The sequence below is a fragment of the Lepus europaeus genome, chromosome 10 (genome assembly GCF_033115175.1).
Source record: "Lepus europaeus isolate LE1 chromosome 10, mLepTim1.pri, whole genome shotgun sequence".
NCBI lineage: Eukaryota > Metazoa > Chordata > Mammalia > Lagomorpha > Leporidae > Lepus > Lepus europaeus.
Genome location: NC_084836.1, coordinates 112,933,037 through 112,955,879, shown reverse-complemented (window position 1 = coordinate 112,955,879; position 22,843 = coordinate 112,933,037). Strand labels below are relative to the sequence as shown.

General features: G+C 58.7%; 1 protein-coding gene across 3 annotated transcripts in view; it reads right to left on the bottom strand.

The window, feature by feature from the left end:
- EYA2 (EYA transcriptional coactivator and phosphatase 2) overlaps positions 1-22,843 on the bottom strand; it is a 208,932-nt gene that overhangs the window by 174,301 nt on the left and 11,788 nt on the right. The window contains exon 1 of one of the 3 annotated variants that reach the window (XM_062204298.1): positions 15,788-15,959. The exons of 1 other annotated variant lie outside the window; for it this stretch is intronic. The gene's annotated coding sequence lies outside the window, so the exon portion shown is untranslated. Of the gene's footprint in view, positions 1-15,787; positions 15,960-22,843 lie in introns of those variants that run through there. One more of the 3 variants, XM_062204296.1, reaches the window with a different exon arrangement.

Here is a 22,843-nt window from a genome sequence, read left to right as displayed (position 1 = left end):
ACCTGGATTAACTCCAGAATCCTCCCTGCGCGGGGGGAGGGGACGGAGCCTTCGCAGGTCAAGTCTGCCCGGCCAGGCTCCCACATGCACCTGGCGAGTCTCTGTGCACAGCCTGGCTGGGGAGCTCCTCTCAGGCTCCACGCTGTGGGTGAAAACAGCCTAGAGGCTGCTCAGCGGCTGGCCGAAGGCCCTTGAGACGTCCCCTGCTGGGCTTGGGCTCAGCGCTCAGCCACTACACGGAAGATGTCACTCAAGGCCAGCAGAGCCCGTGCCCGACTCTCCTGGGAGGGCCCTCAGCTCCTAAGCGGCTCCTTTCGCTAGCTCGTCCACGGCACCCGCCCGGCGAGCAGGATGCCACCAGCGAGAGCCTCCTGGCTGTGACTGCCCACGACCGCCAGGCGCTTCTGCAGCCTTAAGAGCCAGCATCCCAGCATCCACCACGCGCTCACCACCTGCCGAGGGCCGTGACACCACCGCGTGTCTGAGATATAAACAGGGAAACTGAGGCAGAGACCTTGAGGTCACATGGCTTAACCACTCCGCTTAATACACGCTTCTCTGAGTGGTGTCGCCCACGCTCTGAGCACTTGGCCCAGGAGCAGAGGGATGGACAAGGAGCAGCGCTGCTCATTGAGACGCCGAGTCCCCAGGGTGAAGGAAGCTGCTTGAGGCCACACGGCAAGGAGGGGCAGAGCAGGACCTGGTGTAGAATCCGGCTCCACCTCCCGCGGCTGCACCCCTGCAGGAGCCCCCGCCCCCCCGCCCCGGCTCCTCTGTGAGAGGAGGTGTACAGCCCGCTGTAGATGCTGCCGTGACAGGATGGGCGAGCTGACCAGGATTCGAACCTGGGTCTGCGGGATCTCAAGGCACAGCTCTTCAGCTGCGTGAGCCAGCCTGTGGCCTCCACACCGGGGCCCCCTGCCCCGTGGAGCCTGCTCGAGATCCAGGAGGCTTGGGGATGGGATGTCCACTGACAGCCCACGGTCGAGCTCAGCTCACTTCCCCCGATGCCAGAGACACTCAGAACTGGCACTTGCAGGTGGTGGGACAGATGGCGAGGCAGGAGGCCAGGGGCTGCAGGCAAACCTTTCACCCCAGGGTCACCAGCCCCGCTCTGCAGGGCGCCCATGGCCAGCAGGCACCATGTCTCTCCGACAGCTGTTGGGGTCCCGCCTCTAAGAGGCCTGGGGATGCTCAGGCGTGACCACTGGGACACACTGGCCAGCCGCCTAGAGCTCTCCCACCCCTCCCTCGGGGGCCTCTGCTGGGCGGGGCCGCCTGCATGTAGCTTTCACCACAGCCACCTGCTCCTGGGCCCCGGCCAAACGCCCGGTCTTAGCCTGTCCGCTCACATCCTCAGCACAGCTCCGGACATTTGCTGTCCCCTCAGCGGCCGGGCCCTGCACGGCTGCTGTTGCCACTGTTCGTTGCTCACAACAGAGGCTGCATGAGCAGAGTGGTGAGCTGTGGATCCAGACACGCGAGACCTGGACCCTGACCCCCACGGAGGCACAAAGCGATCCTACGCATAGGCAGAACACCTCTGAGCCCCAGATTCCTTAGCGGGAAAATGGCTCGTCGTGGGGGCCGGCAGATGGCCCAGGGGGGTAAGCCACTGCCCACATCGAAGGGCTGGTTCAAGTCCCTGTTGCCCTGTTTCCCATCCAGCTCCCTGCTAATGGCCTAGGAAGGCAGCAGAGGATGGCCCAAGTGCTTGGACCAGTGCCACCCACCTGGGAGACTGAAGACAGAGTTCCAGGCTCCCGACCATGGCCTGGCTCAGCCCTAGCTGCTGTGGGCATTTGGGGAGTGGACCAGCAGGCAGAAGATCTCTCTCTGCGTCTCGCCCTCGGTCTCTGTCACTCGGTCTTGCCAGTGGTCATCACAACACTGATGTTGAGCACCACTATGCATGTGATGCCGCTGACCTGTGAGAAGCACTTAGCAACGCACCAGGCGCATGCTAAGAGCTCGGGAAACACCGTGACTGCACCACACCCGTGCAGGGAGCCCTCCCCGGGGTATTTGAGCTTCAGTTTGTGCGAATCCTAGCAAGGCCAGATCAAGCCCTTCTGTCCCCACAAAGATGTCTGAGCCACCCAGATGGGTGCATCACACCTCTCGTGAACCAGAGATCCCGGCACACACTGGGCTCAGAGCTGGTCCTCCGTGTGATGACCCTGTGGATGTCTAAACCTTATTGAGCTCTTACCATACATCCAGCACTGCCCTTGGGCCTCACAGACATTATCATGACTACCCTCAACCCTATGTTTTTAAAAGATTTAATTTACTTGTTTGAGAAACAGAGAGGGGAGACACAGAGGTCTCCCATCCGTTGGTTCACTCCCCAAACGGCCTCCAGCCAGAGCTGGGCTGATCTGAAGCCAGGAGCTTCTTCTGGGTCTCCAACCTGGGTGCAGGGGCCCAAGCACCTGGGCCATCTTCTACTGCTTTCCCAGGCCACAGCAGAGAGCTGGATCGGAAGTGGAGCAGCTGGGACTTGAACCGGCACCCATGTGGGATGGCAGCACTGCAGACAGAGGCTCAGCCCACTGCACCACAGTGCTGGTACCAACTTCTGGCTTCAACAATAAACCCAGACTGAGGCCTAGGGAGGCTAAGTGCCTGCCCTAATGAGCAGAGCCACGGGAACTGGACCTCCCAGGGGTGGGCGGACGCTGTGGATGGGGAGGGGCTGGAGTCTCAGGTCCTCACAGTGGGGATAAAGCAGAGAACTGCGAAGCCCAAAAACAGCCAACTCGCTTGCTCCCAGCCGCTTCTGCCGCCTTCGCTGTCCTCACGGCAGGCCCGCGTCACAGCCGGGTGCCAGCTGCCTACACCCTGGCCTGGGGGCTGCAGAAGGGCTCTGTCACCCACGGCCTCACCCACTGTGCCAGCTGCCGCCCCTCCGAGGGGTGCACTCTGAACCCCACAACCTAACTTGTCCTGGAAGGCACGGCCCTGCTCTCCCACTGGTGCCCCAACTTCCAGGCCCAAGCCCACGCCCTGCGTCTTCAAAGCACCAACTTTGCACCCACTGCAGTGTTTAGGGGTGAAGCTGCACATGGCACCCACAGGTGACTCGCGGCGGCTCCCTGCACAAGTTCACGGAGAGAGCAAGCGAGCGCGGCGACTTTCAGCAAAGGTTGTGTCCCTGGGAGGGTTTGCGGCGGGTAGCCCACCATCGCGGGAAATTTCCTGTAAGTTTGGTATTTTCCAATCCAAAAACCTAGGGAGATAAAGAAGAAAGGGTTGGGGGCCAGCTTTGTGACGTAGCGGGTAAGGCCGCTGCCTGCCATGCCCGTAACCCACATGGGACCAGTTTGTGTCCCGGCTGCTCCTCTCCCGATCCAGCTCCCTGCCAACGCCTGGGAAAGCAGCAGAGGATGGCCTGAGTGGTGCGGCCCCTGCACCCGTGTAGGAGACCTGGAAGAAGCTTTTGGCTACAGCCTGGCCCAGCCCTGGCCATGATGGCCATCTGGGGAGTGAATCAGCGGATAGAAGATTGCTCTGTCTATGAAATACTATTTTTTAAAGAGAGGTTTGAATCTGAATTTTATTTCTCAGTTTTGGGCCTTTTGGGTTACTTAGTCTCAGTTTCCCCATCTGTATAATGGGGATGAAAAAGGCATCCATCAAAGGAGGAGGCACCTTTCTCTGAAGGGAGGAGAGAACTTCCACTTTGCTCTCGGCCCTGTCTAAATACTGACGGAGTTTGAAGACTCAAAAGGCTTCCATAGCCTTGGCAGCTCATGACAGGAGCCTGGGGTGATCACTGACGTCATACATACGAGTGTCAGTTGTTAAATCAACAACAGGAGTCACTGTGCACTTGCGCTCCATGTAGAACTTCTGTCCTCAATGAGTTGTACTGTGAGAATTAATGGTAAAGCTTGTCTTCCAACAGGACTTGACACTGTGTGTCTGTGTGGGTGCAAACTGCTGAAATCTTTACATAGTATAGAGTTGATCTTCTGTATGTAAAGATAATTAAAAATGGTTGCCCCTCTTCCAGGCCAGCTCTCTGCTGTGGCCAGGGAGTGCAGTGGAGGATGGCCCAAGTGCTTGGGCCCTGCACCCCATGGGAGACCAGGAGAAGCACCTGGCTCCTGCCATCAGATCAGCGCGGTGCGCTGGTCGCAGCGCACCAACCGCGGCGGCCATTGGAGGGTGAACCAATGGCAAAAGGAAGACCTTTCTCTCTCTCTCTCTCTCACTGTCCACTCTGCCTGTCAAAAATAAAAAATTTAAAAAAAAGATAATTAAAAATGAATCTCAATGAAGAATGGGATCGGAGAGGGAGGAGGAGGTGGGAGGGTGCATATAGGGGGAAGAACCGCTATATTCCTAAAGCTGTACCCACAAAATTTATATTTATTAAATAAGAGCTTTCCAAAAAAAAAAAAAAAAAGGCATCCACCTCACAGGACTGTGCTGAGGGTGAAGTGGACAGACAGGGCTTGGCTCCCAAGTCAGAGTCGGCTCCCCATCCTGTCCCGTTCACTGCACGCCCCCGCAGCCTGGCACCGGAACCTGGCACGCAGGAAGCCCGCGAGGAATATGTGCAGAATGAAGGAGTGAATGGGCCGGCGCTCTAGCCAGGGGCTCACGGCCTTCTCTTGATTTTGAAGAGCTCTTCTGTTAGTTCAAGTGGCCAGAAAAATCTCTCCGGGATTCAAGAATTCCAAATTACGTTGTTGGACTGCTGTCCCGAAAGGAAAAGAAAAATCCAGGCATGATGAAATGTGTGCACGGGGCTCCCGAGCCAGACAACCGGGGCAAAACAGACAACTGCAGGGTTTGCTTGCAGACAACAGGGCCGCTCTCTGGCCCGGCTTTCCCGTATCACAGGCAAACCGTGGCACCAAGCTGCACACGAGGGAGCAGTAACACCCTCTCCAGGTGCTGGTCTGCCTCCATCGCAACTGGTAACTCGGCAATCCTTACGACAACCCCAGAAACCAGTTCTATTCTTCCCATCGCACAGATGAGGCACAGAGAAGTGAAGCAACTGGTTCAAGGCCACACAGCTTCGAGAGGTCTCAGGCAGCCTCCGAGCAAACCCTCATAAATCAATAGGAGTGGTGGCGTTAACTCTTCATCCTCCCTGAGGTCCCTCCCAGGGAGCCACGCACGCGCGTTCAGCCCCCTGCACCACCAGCGGAGATGCTGTTCCTTCTGAAATGGGAGCTGGCTACATCTGTCCTCTTTCTGTCCACAAAGGGCTTTGCAGCTTTGCAGCCAGGCTGCTCTCAAGGGCAGCGCTGTCCCTCTCTGCCCGGGCAAGACTGTCATGAACCCAAGCGCTCCACGCTCGGGCCGGACCTCCTGGAGCTGCCGCGGACTCTGCCCTCTGCTGTCCCCTCCAAGCCCCTTTCCAGGCATTCCTGCTTCTGGGACTGAGACGGGCTGATCCAAGAGCTCCACGCTGGGAAGTGGAGCCACAGAGCATTCCAGGCACGAGGGAGAAAGAAATCCCCGAGTCACAAAACCAAAGTCAATGGGAGCCGTGTTCTGGGAGCAACGGAGCTGGCAGGGGAAGTGGGGGTGCCCCGGGAGAAGCGGGCTGGGGACGGGGAGCAGCCCCCAGCTCCTGCCCTGCGTGGGGAGGGGTCTGGGCAGCTTCCCCTGATGTGTTGTTTCACTCCACCCGACTTTTAAAGAATAAGATCTAATAGCCTTCTGTTCCAGTGAGGAAAGTCCCTGCTCCGGTGGCACAACACGCGGTCCCTCTGTCCCCAAAGCCAGAGGCCGTCATCTTCTCTGAACGCATCTGATAAGGGTGAGGCCGCGGACAGCAGCCGCCACGGGATAAGCCCTTGTTATACCGTAGCTGAGAGATCACGACCACCGCTTTTTGCTAATACGCTACTACTAAATAATATTGATAATACAATCTACATTGTCTTATTACAACATGGTGATATTACAGACAGTATCGGATACTTATCGACCGCTTACTGTGTGCCACGAATCCAAGTATTTGTTATGATTTCCTTGGTTTGCATAACAGCCCTGCAACCAGGTGCTAACATGAGACCCATTTTACAGCTGAGGAATCCAGACCAACACGGAGGTGAGGTCACTTGCCCAAGGTCACAAGGCCATAAGGGCTTAGCCAGTCCACTAACGGCAGATGCCACCAGGGTCCCCACATGCGGAGAGAAAGAGGGGTACCAGGAGGTGGTGAGCCTTGAAGCAGGTTGTCAGGCCAGTGATTAATCACATCACCATCTACTGAGCGCCTCTGGGGTGCCAGGCGCTGGGCCCATGCTTTCTGGGCTCCATCCCACTTAGGATTTAAATCCAGGCTAAGCAATTCTGTAGGTAGCAGCAGGTGCAAGCAGTACACGGACAAGACCCAGGCAGGAGCCCTGAAGGGCATCAAACAGGAGCCAGAAGTCTGCTTCAGGCATGAGCTCAACCCAGGAGGGGTCTGGCTTCGGGCAGAGCGGACACAGAGGGGAAAAGGTCTCGGCACCCCAGCCACCTTCTCCACACTGGCCGGCCTCGCTGCCTCCAGTGGCGCAGCGTATCGTTGGGATAAATCCATTGATTCACACGCCTGAGCACCCGCCCGGAGCCAGGCACAGCTTCAGGAGCCGAAATGAGTGCCCTCCTGCCTCTTTCCTTGACTCCTGCGCCCTGGTGACCTCACCTGTCTCCATAAGAGTCACCCAGGCCAGGGCAACCACGGCCTCACCCTCGCCCGGGGTCCCCCCACGGACTCGTCAAGACGGCAGCCCCACGTGTGGTTCCAGTGGGGCTGGGACGCTCCGTCCTCACTGTAGTCTGCCGTCAGCCCACTGGTGACAGGTGACGACCGCTCACGTCACCTAAGCCTTCCAGCACGGTGTCACCCCACGGGACTAGGAGGCAGGAGTTGGCCCCAAGCTGATCTCGTCTCTGTTGCTGTCAAACACCCTCTCCGTCCGTGTGGGCACACTGGCTCGTACGAGGCCGGCCCTGGGAAAGTGTGGCCAGCTGACCTGGCAGCGAGCCCAGCTAAGGGTCCCTGTCTGCCTCACCTGCTGTGAGCTGTCACCGATCACATCCCTGTGGTACCAGGCATCCAGCGTGGCTGCCTTGGCCCAAGTCTCAAAGGATCTTGGGAGAAACAAGATTGGCCATCAGTACCCACCCCTCACGGGCTGAAACCGGGGTTCACAGAGAGTAGCACCCCCACCTCCCCGAGGCAGAGATAGGATTTAAACCCCATTCTGGATCCCACACTCCTTACAGCCGCGTGCCATCTGTGGAGGGTGGTGGAGGTGGTGGCCAGGCCCGGGGATGGTGGTATGTGGTCACGTGGACACTGGGAGGTGGCCCTGGGGGTCCAGAGAGAGAGACATGCGGGAGGAGGTGGCAGGCAGAGCAAAGGCCGGAGGTGGGGCCCTGGCGGGCCGGGCGCTCATTCCATTCGGCTGATGTGTGGGAGGCCATTGAGAAGGCTGAGGGGGGTGGGGGAACGAAATGAGAAGCAATCCGACGCTTGGCGCCCCCACCTCCCCGAATGTCCGAGGGGTCCCCCGGCTTGGCGCGCGGGGCAGCGCAGAGCGGCCCTGTGGCTTCCTGGCTGCCGAGCTGGCACCCCGAGTATATTTCAGGGGCTAGCGGATCCCAGCGCCGAGGACACAGTGTTCGAGCTATTTGTGGCCACGTGAATTAATCTCTTCCATGTGCAAAGACATTTGCAGGATTCTCCAGAGACGCCCGTTGGTGGGGAGGCAAATGCCGGATCAGCTTGGATGGCTCCTCCGCGGAACGCTCGAGCCAAACCCGGCTACTCCTGCGGCCCGGAGGTGATTGCTCGGTGGTTAGCGAAAAATCAACCCAAATTGCACCTCCAGGGCTTGGCTGTAGCATAGCAGAGTCAGCCCTCCCAGGGCCGGTGCCCTGCCGGGCGTCCCTGGGGCCTGGTGCCGGGTCCGAGCCTGTGGAAGGGATTCTAAGGCTTGCAAGGAGGAAAGAGAGCTTGGTCTGTGGGTGCTGCAGATCCATCTGCCTGGCTCCCAAGAGAATCCTTGCAACGATCCTGGGAGGAGATGAGAGCGACCACTTCACTGCACGGAGGAGGAGGCGGGGTGCCCCGTCGGGGTCGCAGAGACGGGGGTGGGTGGAAGGAAGGCGTCTCCCCACGGGCCTGCTCTTGGCCACCACGCCACCAGTCTGCTTCTACAAACTTCCGGAAGCGCCCGCCCCTCCTGTGGTTAAGATGGAGAAGGTGCGTGGGAACTCCGCACGCCCGCCCGCAGTGAAGCGCCAGCCCGGGCACTACGGGCTGCTCTCCAAGCTCCGTGTTGAAAAGCTGGGGCTCGGTTCTCAGGCCTGCTGCTCACCACTGTGAGACCCCTTCTCTCTGCCTCCCTCAGTTTCTTCATCTATAGAATGGGCATCATAGTAACAGCAACAGGCTGATGGAAGATACTAGAGGGCTGAGGGCTTGGTGCAGTGGTAAAACGCTGCCGGCATCCTACACAGAGTGCCGGGTTCGAGTCCTGGCTCAGTGTCCAGTTCCAGTTTCCTGGGAAGCAGCAGTGATGGCTCGAGAAAGTGGGTCTCTGCCATGCACACAGGAGACTCAGATGCCTGGCCCAGCCCCGGCTAGTGCAGGCATTTGTGGATGGAACGGATGGATGGAAGATCTCTGCCCCTATCTCTTTGCCTGTTGAATAAGTAAAAATTAAAAAAAAATAACGACAACAGAGGGCAGCGGTCCTCAACCAGAGGCGACTCTGCCTCCCTAGGCGCTGTGGCACTGTCTGGACATGCTCCAAGTGCTCATAGCTGGGGGTGGGGCGTGCTGCTGGCATCTGGCCCGGGAGCTACTGCCCGGTCTGCAACGAGCCCCCGCCGCAGCAAACAAGCACCCAGCCTCACGCCGTCAGCCCAGAGCCCTGTGGTAGGAGCTCCCGAGTGACCTCTCCGCCATCACGGTGAAGACTCCAGGGCTTCATGCGCCCCTGAGGCACAGAGCAAGTGCATCCGAAACAGCTGCCTTCCCACTGTCAAGTTCAAAATGATGGGAGACCGAGTACAGCGTCCTAGATGGCCCTGCGTCTCCTCTTAGTTTGCGCTAAGCTGCACAGTTCCCCAAAATGTGCGACCTGGAAATGAGACCATCTCCCCCCCACCCCCCCCCGCCATGGTCATCATTGTCTTCTTGTTCTTCCCGCACCCTCCCCCCATCCTCAGCCTCTCCCCAAACCTCACAGGACTCAGGGGTTAGAAAGACGTCACGGTCAGCTCTCTGCAGAACCAAGCAAGAGGCTTCCGTGTCCCCAAGATGGGATTCATGAAATAAAACCACACACCAAGCTCTAAGCATAGGACCCAGTGAAGGGAAGCCATTATCGTCTGCCTTTTGAAAATTGAAAAAAAAATTTTTTTTGAAAGGCAGAGCGAGTTAGAGATCATCCATCCACTGGTTCACTCCCCAAATGCCTGCATCGGCCAGGGCTGTGCCAGGTTGAGCCAGGAACTCCATCCCGGTCTTCCATGTCAGAGCCTCCCCTGCTGCCTCCCAGGGTGCCCATCAGCAGCAAGCCGGACTGGAAGGGGAGCCGGGACTCGAACCCAGGCATCTGATACGCAACGCAGGTATCCCAAGCAGCATCTTAATCACTGTGCCAAATGCCTGCTCCCTTATCTTTTATTTCTTAAAAGTTTCAAATTTTTATAACAAAGTTTTTCCTACATCCCACAGGACTATGCATTTTTGATTCACATATAACAACTGGACATATGACAAGATGCTATTATGGAGGGCACTGATCAAATCGTGGCAATTCGTATTAAACAGCTTTGTGGGTCTCCAAGGTCATAGAATACTTGTCTTCTTCAAACTCACAGTAAGGCAGATGAGAGGGAGCTCCAGCCCAGTTCCCCCAGGGACCCTCGTCAACGCATTCGCTGCCGCCGCGGGTATCGAGCTGCCCGTCCCCGGACGCCAGGTGGACAGGCCGCTTGCTCTTTCTATCTCGTCTCACCAAAAGCGGAAGCACATTTCCCTGGGAGTGCAGACTCAGCAGTGGGAGAGACCTGGGCATCAGCTCACCTCGGGATGCCCAGGCTTCTGCATTGGCCAACTGGCCATGTTATAAAGGGCATTGGAAAGCCCAAGCTAGACAGGATGGGCCAAGTCTCGAGGGACAGTCCTTGCAACGGGATCCATCCCATCTTGTGGCTCCTTTGGTTCTCATTTCCCCATAGCTGGACGTGAGACCCGGCCCTGTGTCCTGCTCACTGCCGGGATCCCTGTATCATTAACCAGATGCTGCTTGGATGCCGCTGGGGATGGTCCGCTCACTACTGCCCGAGGCAGCCGCTTCTGATGAGAGCAGAGTTGGAGCCGCCCTCGCAATCTTTCTCACACAGCTGGCTTCACCCCGGGAAGTCTGGTTTTCTCACAAACGGGCTCCTCCTGCCGCCCCACCCCCACCAGCGCCCCTAAGGCTCAGCCCTGCACTCTCTGAGCACCTCCCAGCCTCAAGACGCGATCCCCCTCTCTGCACACACCCAGTCTGGCCCCCGCAGGGCCTCGCCCGGTGGCCCGGGCCGCCGCTCAGTTTGCAGGGAAAACCGTTGGTGATGTTTTCTGCACAGCTCATTCGCGATGGCGGAGCACGGCCCCAGCCTCTCCCACCCCACGGCTCCCTGAGCCGGCTCCAAACCCTCAGGAACAATGCTTCCATTTTGCTGGTTTCGCACAAGCCTCTCTCCTGCTAAGAGCAGCTGTTGGCAGAAGCCGCACGTACAGCGGCGCGGGTGGGAGCCGGGGGCCCAGACACAATGTGCTCTTGTTGCAGGGGAGCACTCGCGTGCAGGCCACGGGCAGAAGCCCCAACACCAGCACAGGGCCACTTCCGGGCCGCACGGCCTTCTAGAACCCTGCGCGTGGAGCAGCACCCGGCATCCACCGGCATCCGCCTCCCGGCACGGCAGAGCAGAAAAAGGACGCTCCACGCGGCGAGGTCAAGTTTCCCGAGCGGCCACACCCCAGGCCCCGGTGACCGTGCGCCCCACGCTGCCCCCACACCCACTCTCGGCCTCCCGACAGCTCCCCGGGGGTGCAGCCAGGGGAGGGCTCTAAAGCCTGGCTCTGCCATGTCCTGGTTGTCCAAGAGGTTGGGCCTCAGTCCTCTCATCTGTAAAATGGGATAGCACTGCTCATCTCACTGGGCTCAGGTGAGGACAAGGCGAGACATGGAAGGCACGCATCACAGCACCGGGCACCCAGCAGGTGCACAGTAAGCAGGGGGCGTCCTCCAATTCTTGTCCCATTCACGATCGAGGAAAATAGGATCCATGAAGCCGCAAAGCGAGCATGGCCAAAGCAGCCGCTGGGAGGCCAGAGGCTCAGGCCCATGACGGACTTCCCTGAGGGTTTCCGTTCTTATTTTCCACTCACTCACACTCACGCCCCTGAACTCGGAGAACAGAGCAATGACGTCACTTGGAGCGGTGTCTGAGGCCAACAGCCTGGGTACAAATCCCACCACTCCACTCCAGAGCCGAGTGGTCCGGGCAGGCCACCCCACCTCGGGACCTCAGCGCCCCCTGGTAACAGGATAGTAATTAAAGCTGCCGCGTCACAGTACTGGCGGCCAGGCCAGACAGACGGGGGGGGGGGGGGGGGGGGGGCTCAAAGTGAAGGCCACAGGCGCGTCAGGCGCTGTCAGGTCTGAAATATCGGGAAGCATCGCATTGACTCAAAACCTACTAGGTGCACGTGACCACGCTACCCTCTCCATCCGCTCCCCATAAACCCGTGGTACAACATGCCCATCTCACAGATGACAAAACCTGTAAGTGACAAGCCCAGGGTTCAGCAAGGGGGGCGGCCGTGCTATGACTGCAACACTAACCACTGAACCATACTGTACCCCCACCCCCGCCATCTGCTGCAGCGGGTGATCCTGGGGGCGGGGACTCACATGCCCCGCCTTCTGCCACACACCTGTTTTTTTGCAAGGTCCTCTGGGCACCAGAGGTGACCCGGGCCACATTCCCGACTCAAGGAAGGGCGATCTATGGTTCCAACCCAAGCACAAGGAGTCAGCTCTGTGCTCATCAACTTTTAAAGCAAACTAAAACCAACCTAGCTGAAGAGGAAGTTTTAAAAAATCACAAGTATAAATCACTGTCAAAATAGCAAGCAACTAAAACAATAAAAACCATGAACCCATAGGATGGTCCGTCTCTCCAGCGGCCAGATGGGTGCTTTGTTATACAACGAGAATTCCCCAAATTCCCAGCCGCTGCTAGTTGGTATCTGTCTTCTGGACTTAATTATAGAGGAAAGTTAACATAAATGAGATTAAAAAAAAAAAAAAGATTTACTTGAAAGGCAGAGTTACAGAGAGACGAGGGGAGAGACAAATGGCTGCAATGGCCAGGGCTGGGCCAGGCCGAAGCCAGGAGCCAGGAGCTCCATCCGGGCCTCCCACGTGGGTGCAGGGGCCCAAGGACTCCAACCATCTTCTGCTGCCTTTTTCCCCAGGCACACTAGCAGGGAGCTGGTTAGGAAGAGGAGCAGCCAGGACTTGAACCGGCGCCCCCACGGGATGCTGGCGTCACAGGCAGCAGCCTAACCTGCTGTGCCACAATTCAGGCACGGAGAAGTGAGATTTTAAAATCACTATAAGATTTCACGCTCTCCAACGCTCTACTTCCACGCCACCTAAAGTCACTGCAGGGACCATGTTCCGTACATCGGGAAGCAACGGCTCAGCAGCTGAGTGTGTGGGTCCTGGAGAAAGACTGGCCTATGGGAGCAGAGAACACAAAACACACACCCAGGCCTTTTACCCAGGTGCACCTGCTGGTCATACTCCACCCACTGCTCTGCCGAGCGTGCTCGCTCTGCACGCACACACACACACACACGCACACACATTCTACTCTCTGCTGAACCACTTGAGTCAGTTACACGCATCCCAGCCCTTTCCTCGTCAATACTTGTGTGTGCACTTCCTGAGAGCAGGGACATGGTGTGACGTCACCTCGGCCCCAGCATGCAGCGCAGTGACCTTACCAGGGCTACAGGGTTTGACCCGGCCCATCACCCACACTGACCAGCAGTAGCCCAGTCTGCTCCCACCACCCAGCACCCATTCCGGAAGCTGGCCCTGCACTGGGGTGGCGCCAAGCTCCAGGCCCGCCCCAGGATGGGGTCCTGTTCTACCCGAGTCCCATCCCTGTGACCGCCCAGGCTGAGGCCGTCTACACCTTGACTTGGGGGTCGGGCAAGGGTCTGACAGTGCAGCGGAAGCCAAGAAGGAAAGGAGAGAGCGGAAAACCAGAGGCTGAGCGGATGCTGGGCGGGCAAGATGCCCATCACCCACTTCCGAGAGCTAAACACGGAAACAGGAGAAGGTATCGTGGGTCTTCTGTAAGCTGCAAGGTGGTGCACACACACACAAGGCCGGCCTCCAGGCCTCGGCACGGGGCCCAGAGCCTGCCCCAGGAACACCTCTCTGCCTGTCTGGTCTCACCTCCTGGGCTCTGGGCGTGAGAGGGTGCATTATTTCCAGCGCCATTACAGCCTCCCCAAGGGGCTCCCCCCATGGCCAAGGGGGTCTGGACCTCCCCCCACCTGGGGAACGTGGAGATGGAGCCCCACCCAGCTGACCTCACCGTGGCTCACGAGGAGGCTCAAGCTGTCTGATACTTCTCAGACCCTGAGATTCCAACAGCTAGAAAATCTCCAAAACACAAAAAACGGGAAAACATCACTGGGAGGACCCAAAAAGGAGGTCTGCCCTGTGATCTATTAAGTAAAACATTTAAAAACGACACACGAGAAATTTTAATCCTAACAAGGAAACCCACTCACAGCCTCACCGGACAGGACACAGGAACAGCCGCTCATCCCTTCAACGGAGCCGGTGTGGCTCATGGAACTCTGCCCCTACTCACTGTCCTCACTGTGCGACGGGCCAGCTGAACCGCTCTGCCCTGAGCCCGGTGTCTTGGTGTCCAGAAAAAGGTGCCAGGCTCCGTGTAGCCCGGAAGCCATGAGTTAAACTCTTGGCTTTGCTGTATCCCCGTTCCCACGCCTCCAGTGTGTCACTTAGCTCCACAGAGCCTCAGTTTTCTCATCTGTAAAATGGCAACGCAGACCCTGGCTCCAAGGTGTCCGTGCACTCATCCGCCGGAGTGTCCCGAGCACCCACGGCACGCGTGGCGTCCTGCTCGGTGCCGAGAAGACAACCGTGAAAGGACAGGCGAGCCCCAGCCGAAGGGAGACATAACTACGCCAAGACTGCACAACTAAGTGTTGAGTGACAAGTTCAAGTGCTTTGCAGAAGCCGAAGATGTTAGGAAGGTGTACTTAGGGACGGGCTGACTGCCTGCCCCCTGCCCGCCCCCGAGGAGAGTGAGGATTTCATCGATCATTCAGTTTGTCACATCCACAAATTGCCTGCGCTGTTGACATATTTTTGCTTTAAGTGGACTCTTTTTTTTTTCTTAAATAAATTGAGCCTCATTTGAAGAAATACCACTCATTCATGTCCTCCACAGGCTATCCGTCTGTCCGTGCCCCTAGCACACATGGAAATGAACACAGCAAGTTTCAGGAGAAAGTGCCAAAGCTCCCTCCCGGCGGCAGGGCGAGAACCCAGGCACACAGCGGGCACCCTGAAGGCGCAGGTCTCGTCCTCCGGCGGCTCCTCCAGAGAGAAGGCGAGCGTCGTTTCTAAAGCCTGCTGTCCCCCAATTCCTCTCTCCACAAGCCCCCCAGTCCACCCCAGGAGCTAGAGTCACCCTCACGCCCAGCTCCCCAGCGCACCGCGAGAGCAGGGTTAAAACCAGCGTGGCTTTGCTTCAGTGGCTGAGAAAACACAGCAGTGCCAGTCCGGGGACAGGAAAAACACTTTGTTCAGTTCTATTCGGGGGAAATCCCATAAATCAAGAACCCATCACATCTGTGCGCGCGCACACACACACACACACACACCAATAGACTCCCGCCCGCGCGCTCACACCGCCCCTCCCTCACAGAGCAGTTAACCATTATGTCAACGTCTTAAAAGCTTCTTAATTTGGTTTAATAGCACTTCAAGTTCCAGAGCAGTGGGGCAGATTTAGGTCAAATACGTTTCATTCTGCCTTAAAAAAAGTAAGTGGGAAGAAGGGCCGGGGCACGCGGGGACGGTGGAAGCCGCCGGGGAGGGCCGGGCGGCGTCAGCGCGGCGGCTGGGGTCCCAGCCCGACATCTTCTGGGTGCACAATAAACTCCCCGCCATGAAGAAACACCTCTCCGTATCCTTGGGGATCCAGCGGTCCTCTCGCTTCTTCACGTGGGATGGACCCACTCTCCTGTCCGCTACCAGCGAAGAGAAGCAGGAAGAGAGTCCTTTGGTGGCTCCGGTGTTGAGACCCCACATCCGGGGAGACTGGCGGGCAGGGTGAGGACTGCGGCAAACCGAAGAGGACACGCTCTGGCTAGAGGGAGCGTCCGTGACCGAGACCCCCGATTGTCACCAGGCAAGAATGCAGACCTCACTTGGCCGATCTCCCAACGGCCCAGGAGAAGCCAGGAATCTGGGTTTTTATATGGAATCTCCTGATTTTTAAATGCTGGCAACTCACTGAAACCCAAACAGTCTCCGGCCAAAGAAAGCACATCTGTGGGGCAGAGGTGGCCGCAGGCTGCCCGGCGTGACCTTGGGTGAAGCAGGAAGAAAGCAAGCCTGGACTTGAGAGCCGCTCTCGGAGCCGCCCCCCCAGCCCCCCGCCTGGGGCTCCTCCTCGGCAGCCCCTGCCTCAGTGTCCCCACCTGCACCACGCCAGGGCTGGCCTCGGTCACGTCCACACTCCGCCATCCAAGCTTCTCCAAGAAGCCGTCAGTGGAAAGAATGGCGCATCCAGGCCGAGAAAGTGGGGCAGAACTTGACACCGTTTCAAAAACCGGTAATTCGACCAGCAGTGTTTCTCTTCCTCGCCTGAGGTTTTGGGAGGCAGTGGGTGTGTTTTTAAAAAAACACAACACACCAAGTCAGGAATTTCAGCAGGAAAAACGTGGCAGCCCCGCACGGCTCACATCTGGGGCTGTGCTCCTGGGGTACACGCCGCTCTGCCTCCAACAGCTCAAGGCTGGAGATGCGGCGAGGCTGGTGTCAGCCCCGCTGGGAGCCCGGGGCGCGGTCACTGGCCTGGATGGGCCTCCCAGTTAGCAGAGCAGAAACACACACACACACAGACGCTCCGGTCTCTAGGACAGGAGGCAGAGAGAAAAGGGCACTCCACGAAGCTCCCAAGCACCAGGCAGCGCACAGCTACCTGCGCCCAGCCCCACAGGGAAGCCGGCCTCCAGCCGGGGCGCACGGACTACGGGGTCAGGCCGAGCACCCAGCCCCTTTGTGTGTGATCTCACTGGATCCACGAGGAACTCTTGCCATGCCCACTCCACGGATGAGAAGACTGAGGCTCAGCTAGGAAGCCGTGATGGAAACCTAAGTGAACTCAAAGCCCTCCTTTTTGTTTAATTTCTTTTCAGAGTCCTGCTATGGAAGATGAACCTTCACGAGGTCAACCTGGCAAACTGGCCACAGACAGGGGCCCGGCACGGGTCCGAGGGGGCAGGAGCGACATGTGCCTGGGGGCTGACCACTGAGCAGCTCTTCCCAGAAAAGGGAGAGGGTCTCCATTCCGTGGGGTGGGGGTCCCTCTGTCCCCCATCACCTCCAAACAAAGAGGGGAAATTGGCCCGGGGGAGGGGAGACAGCCGGGTCGGGTGGCAGGGCGGTAAGGGGCAGGCGCGGCCACCTCGGATGTGCCATTTAATGGCCTGGAGCCTCTGGCGCACCACCTCTGACACAGGCGCCGTAAACACCCCACCCACCGTGAGCACCGCTCAGCGCTGGGCCCAAGGCGCTCCCAGCTCCCATCCCACCTGCTCCTCCAGCGAATCCTGCCGCATCCACAGTCCCACTGCCTCCCACGGAGCCCGCTCCCCTCTCCTGGTCGGGTCGGTGCCACTTCCTGGCCTCCACAGGCTCCCGCCAGCAGCCACGGGGACTCTGCTAAACCCAAGTCAGGCCCTGCCCCTCCCCTGCTCGCGGTCTGCAGTGGCTCCCACCTAACTCCCCAGAGCATGGGTCTCCAACAGGTGCTCCAGACTGCCTCTCCTGCCCTCCCCCCCCCCCCCCCCCCCGCCCAGCTGCGGCTGTGATGGACCCTGGCTGTTCCTGAACACTCCACGCCCCCAAGAAGCCCTCCCGCCCGCAGCGATGCGCACCAGCCAGCCTGGTCCCGCCTGCAGGTAGCACTTGATGCATTTGCGAGGGTTCCGCGAGCTGGGCGTTAAACTGGGTGTTAAACCGCTGGGAGCCGGCAGTGTTGACACCAGGGTAAGCGGCAGAGGCTGTGAGTCAGGGCCTTTTGTTCCCAAGACTCCGTTAACCAGCAGGCAGCGCAGGGACCACCCAGACCGAGCACAAACATAGAAATCAGCTCCTCTGGTTTTGCTCCGACAGCGCCCACCCCGCCTGCCCCACTGCACTGTCGCAGAGCTTCTAACCGTTGACATTTGCCATGTTCTGTCGTCCTCCCCCACAGGACAAAAGCTCCACGAAGCCAGGGCTCCCGGCTGCTTGTCCACCGCCAGGGACAGGGACAGGGCTGCTTGTCCATCACCAAGCGCTCAATGGCTGAATGGTGGCCAGGACGGTTTCCATGGGAAACCAGAGCGTGACTACATTTCAGACACCTGGCAGGCCTGAGACGGGGGCGGGGTGGGGGGAGGGGAGATAAAAGAACAAGAGCAAAGCCCTCACTGAGCACATGGCAGCTTGGGGAACAGATTCATGCCCTGGGGTTCCCCCATACACCAAGATCTCACATCAGGAAGATGAACCAGGCTTGGCGCTGCTCACCCCTCGAGCCGCAGCCCTCAGGCCCAGAGTGGCAGGGGACAGCCAGGTGTCACCGGGCCCCTGTCCGCTCTCCACCGCCCATGTCCCAGAGCAGACACGTCTACCTGAAAGGCACATCCACCACGGCCTCTCAGGTCTAAAAGGTTGAAGAGTCTCCCCCAAGTCTTTAAAATGGTCTCACTTCCCATCCACTGCCGGATTCCTTCCAGGACATCTTAGAGGGTTGCACGTGGACGTCCCCCTGTGATCAGCCCGAGGCAGCCCACGTGTCACCTCCACTGCTAACGCAGAGCCTGCTGGGTGCCACACGGAAGGAAAAGGGCGCTCCTCCTCCACCACGGTGACTCCTCCACCTAAGCGGCAGTGGGCGCCGGAAGCTCAGAGAACCCACTCGCTGCAGACCAGTGTCCGGCCCGTATGTGGCCGTGGGAACCACCACCCGTGGTGCATGGGGCTGGCTCAGCCATGGAGAACCTGCTGACCCCCAATGTTCACAGCACCGAGGTTGGGAGGCCTTGAGTCACCCAAAGACAGGTGCTTCCTCTCAGCTTCTAGAATACGAAGATCAACCTGGCCTACGATTCCACTTTGCGATAGAGGCAGCCAAGCTCCCCCCTTCCTTTTTTTTTTTTTTTTTTTTTTTTTTTTAAAGATTTATTTACTTGAGAGGCAGAAGCAGGAAGAAAGAAGTCTTCCATCTGCTGGTTCACTCCCCAGATGGCTGTAACCACAACGGTCTGCAGACCAAACAACGCCCTTGGCTGCCAGTGTGCCCCGCTCTGTGCTGCCGCCATCATGCCTGCAGTGACCCGGTCAGGACGAGACAAGCCCAGTGGAGGCGATAACAGGAAGTGAAGCTCAGGGCGGGAAGGAGAGAGGGGCCCTCACCAGAGGCCCGGGAGCATCAGTGCAGCCAGGGTCCCCCCCTGCCCGCCCGCCCAGGGCCACTGAGCCACCTCCCACTTCTCCACGGAGGCTGCTGCTTCGCCACGCTTGGCTAGAGCACCCCAGATGCTGAGTGCTAACTTTGTACAAGACCCACGAAAAGAGATAACCCACCCAGGCACACCGCTGGCTGAAGTCAAAGGGAACCCCCAGGCCTGGGGGAGTGGGAACAGCAGTACGGCATCCTGCACCAACAGCACGCCTACAAGGAGCAGCTGTGTTACCACGCACTGGGCCTATCCCAGTGAGGGGAGTCCGACTCCAGACAGCGCGGTGGCCTCGGAGGAGTGGCCTGCCGAAGGCCTGCCAACAGGTGCTCCATAATGCGGCTTGCGGGGTGCAGGGCACCCAGAGCCAGCCCACCTCATTTCCCACACCGTTGCCGACCTCCCCTTGGGAACCCACCCTTCCCCCTGCGTGCCCAGCTCCGCAGGCAGCACCACGCCGGAGCTGCCCGATAGCGTGGATGAAGAATCGGGCACCTGACCCACGCCGGAGCTTGTGAACCAGCGCCCTGCACTTCCCGGTTCCCGAGCGGGGCCTCTCCTTTTCTCTAAAGCCAATCAGAAGTCAGCGTTCTGCTGCTACATCGGGGTGGTCCCAACAGCTCCGGGGCCCCCGCCTACGTTTTTGCTTCATCCCAGCTCCGGGGTCAAGAAGGCAGGCGACAAATTCAGTGTGATCAGGCTGGGTGGGCACCCAGGTCCCTCACAGCTCCGGGAGCTTCCCCGCTCAGCTCCCAGCTTCCTGCTGTGGATCCTTTTGGGGGACCCCTCCTCCTGGCCCCCCGTTATGTTCGTAGCCACGGGAAACCATCACCCTTGCGACGTGAGTGCACAAGGAGCTCTCTGCCGTTCTAAACAGTGGCTGACAACCACTTACGAAACCTGCAAACATTTCACCACTCTGAAATCAACGCCAGATGACATAATCAGCCTCATCAGGACGCTAACGAGAGCCCCGAGGAGGGCGGGCTTGGCCGTCTCGCCCGCGCCGTGATGAGCGGCCGTGGGGAGACAGGCCTGAGAAAGACATAAAAATGAAGCGAGCTGATTGCTCCTTGGAAGGAGGCTCAGCCCCATCCCCACGAGAGTCAAGTCCTACTTTTTCCTGGAAACAATTTTTAGCATCTCTTGGCATCCGTCATGGTTGAGAATTGGTAAAAAAGGGAGAGAGGAAGAGAGAGGGAGAGAGGGAGAGAGAGGGAGACTGCCTTGACACTGGACTCAGAGCCTAGGGTCTGGCGCAGAATGTGGGACAGGGGTCACGAACTGGGAGCCCACAGGTGCGAATGGGGTTCAAAAATCAGGACGTGCCTCATAAACACCCAGAGTTTGATGTCTTTTTAAAGATTTAGCGCCCCCGGCAGGCGCTCTCCTGAAAGGCACTGACAATAACCATCACCTGCCCGCCAGGCCTCTCTGGGTACCTGAGTTTGCAATCACTCATTTCAGATTCAGGCTCTATGCAATTAAAAAATCATTTTAAAAGGATAATTCTGTCCTTGGACATGGCTGATGTGCACAGCATGGTAGCTGGGCCCGAAACAAGCCCTTGTCAGATTTGGCCCCTACACCACCCCACACCGCCCTCCTACCTCACCCAGGCACAGGGGCCTGCAGGCCACGCCCACCTCAGGGTTCCCCCTCGCTTCCTCTGCACGGTGCTCAATGAGGCCTCACCCCCTGATTGCTATTCTCAGACCACCTGCCGTTCCCTGTCCTCTAGCTTAGGTGGTCACTCCGGTCTTTCCAGCAACACCCGTGAGGTTGAGGTTCTAGTCTTTTCCATTCTTAACTGAATTCCCCATGTCCAGAGCAGGGCCTGGTACACAGCTGGTGCTCAATACATAAATATTGTACAAAATTTCTAGTTAATAAAGGCAGAGTGACAGAGAGATCTTCCATCTCCTTGTTCACTCCCCAGCCAGGGCAGGGGCAGGCCGAAGCCAGGACACCGGAACTCAGGCTGGCCTCCTACGCAGGAGGCAGGAACCCAAGCACCGGAGCCGTCACCTCTTCCCTCACCACAAAGGTGCAGGTTAGCAGGAAGCTGGCTTGCAAGAGGAGCCGGGACTGGAGCCCAGGCGCCCCGAGGTGGGCCGCAGGGCGCCCAAGCAGGACCCTAACCACTGCACCAAACGCCCACTTCCAGTGCCAATATCTGGATGGCCATACGGACGCGGGCAGCTTCTGCATTTGAGGGAAATCGGGGCCAGGGACCGGGCGGAAGCGGGAGGTGAGAGAAAGCAGACCTGGAAATCCGGCTCACCTTGCTGTCGGGGGCCAGGAAGCAGGGCCCAGAGCACAAACCCCGAACTCGGCGCCGACGGTGGCTGCAGCGTCGCGCCTGCTTGTCCACTCCGACAACCACCACCCGACGCCCCAGCCCTTGAGATGGCGCCGGGGGTCTCCACTGTGCCACAGCCCGGCCATGGAACCACAGGCAAACTCCTCTGTAGCTTCCTCTCCACCCACAGCGCCCCCACTGCTGCCGGCTCTCAGCCCGGGAGGTCTCACACGGAGACAAGGAAAGCTGCCCTCCGTGGCTCAATCCTGGGGTGGAAAAACCTGCGCCTCCCATCTCAGCCTCCTCCCCTCCTCCTCCATCCCGCCCGCACCCACGTGCGTGTGTGCCCCCGGGGGACCCATTTCCACAGCTCACTCCTGCGCACGTGGGAGGAATCTCGGCAACCGGGATTTGTAACAGGTGCGCGCCGAGGCGGGGCACACCCGGTAGCTCCTAGGATGTGAACTCCACTATCCACCCTTCACAAATGGGGAAACTGAGGCTGGGGGGGGTGGTTAGGTCAACTCAAGGTCACGGGGCTGCTCCTGAAGCTAACAGCACACACACACACATCCTTGTAAAAACCTGGAACACTCTGCCTACGACCCGCTTCCCCTGTGAGTCAAGTGAAGGTGAGAGAGGAGCTGAGCTGGGTTCTTTGTGTGGTTAAGGAGACAGCGCAGGGCTTGGAAAGCCAGGCCCAGGCCGGCGGGCTTTCTCACAGAGGCTGGATGTAGCGCCCGGCGCCCGGTGTGACCCTGACCGGGACACTCAGCCTCCTGCCTTCACTTCCTCGTCTCCGGGGGAGCTGCAGCAGCCACCCCATCACGGGGTCGCTGGGAGAGGGGAGTGCTGGACGGGCCCACGCTCACAGCCATCCCGAGTAGATCCGGCACGGAGGGCGGACACAGACTCTATCAGCGTCGTTTGCAGCCAAGGCTTCGCCATGCTGCTTTGGCAGATCCGAAACCCAGACTAACCGTGCCCAGACACCAAAGGCTCCTCAGAACACTTCGCCGCTGCCTGGAGGAGCCGTGTTTGTTTCTCTTGATTCCCCTGGAAACAGCGCGCACCGCAGCTCTGGTTACGGAGGGGCTGCCGCGAGCAGTGAGCAGAGATCGCCGGGGGTGGGGTGCACGTCCCCCCACGGGTCTGTTCCTTGACCGTCACTCCTGACTTCTGCCCTCCCTGGGTGCCCCTTTTTCTAACGACTTGATGCACTAGACTTTTCAACATGTTTGTCTTAAGCAGCAAAAACTTAAGCAAGGCAACCGTCTGCTCGCAGTGCTTGCCGTATCTTTTTCAAGTGTGCACTAAAGGCAGAACTATAAAGAAAAAAAAAGTTCAGGCATGTTTCAAGTTAATGGGAAAATAAACGCCGTTTCTTAAAGACAAGACTGCCCTGGAGACCCATAGATTATTCTAGAATGTGTAAAACCCCAAGGCTGAAGCTACCTGAAGAAGGGCGAGGGGTACCCCCAGGTGCAAGTAACTTTCACTTTCCTCCTCGCCAGTGCTGGGGGGAGGGATGGGGAGGGATTCTGAGCTGCCCTAAGAATGCGCCAGCATTGTATGTCAGTAGCACAGGACGGTGAGCGCTCATTGATCTGGTGAGAAGGTGGGGGCGCAAGTGATCTCCCCGCACGGGGGGGGGGGGGTCCATCCCCCCCGCACGCTCCGGAGGAGGAAGCCGCTTCGCCCTGGTTGGTGGGAGAGGGCAGGAG